Source organism: Lucilia cuprina, chromosome 6 (genome assembly GCF_022045245.1).
Source record: "Lucilia cuprina isolate Lc7/37 chromosome 6, ASM2204524v1, whole genome shotgun sequence".
Classification (NCBI taxonomy): Eukaryota; Metazoa; Arthropoda; class Insecta; order Diptera; family Calliphoridae; genus Lucilia; species Lucilia cuprina.
This window is the reverse complement of record NC_060954.1, coordinates 57,632,676-57,633,158: the sequence shown is the minus strand read 5'-3', so window position 1 is coordinate 57,633,158 and position 483 is coordinate 57,632,676.

The window sequence follows — 483 nt, the reverse complement described above, 5'->3', positions numbered from 1 at the left end:
CTAGACTATAGACTAGACTATAGACTAGACTATAGACTAGACTATAGACTAGACTATAGACTAGACTATAGACTAGACTATAGTCTAGACTATAGTCTAGACTAGACTATAGTCTAGACTATAGACTAGACTATAGTCTAGACTGTAGACTAGACTATAGACTTGACTATAGACTAGACTATAGTCTAGACTATAGACTATATATAGTCTACTATATATACTCTATATAATTGACTACTAGACTTCAAAATAAAGATAAAAACTATAATGTCTATAATAAATACTAAAGTAGCAATTTCGGTGCTTGTTGTGTAATATTCGGTTTAGCTGACCGTAGCAGTATTTTGTGTTTTAAACGCAGCCGCGGTTGCTGTATCAAGGAACAGAACGTATGTATATAAATGCCTTGGTTTTTAGCGTGATGTGTTGTGATGTGATTTGATGTCTTTGGCACAAAAATGTTGAATGTTTTTTCGTTGTTGT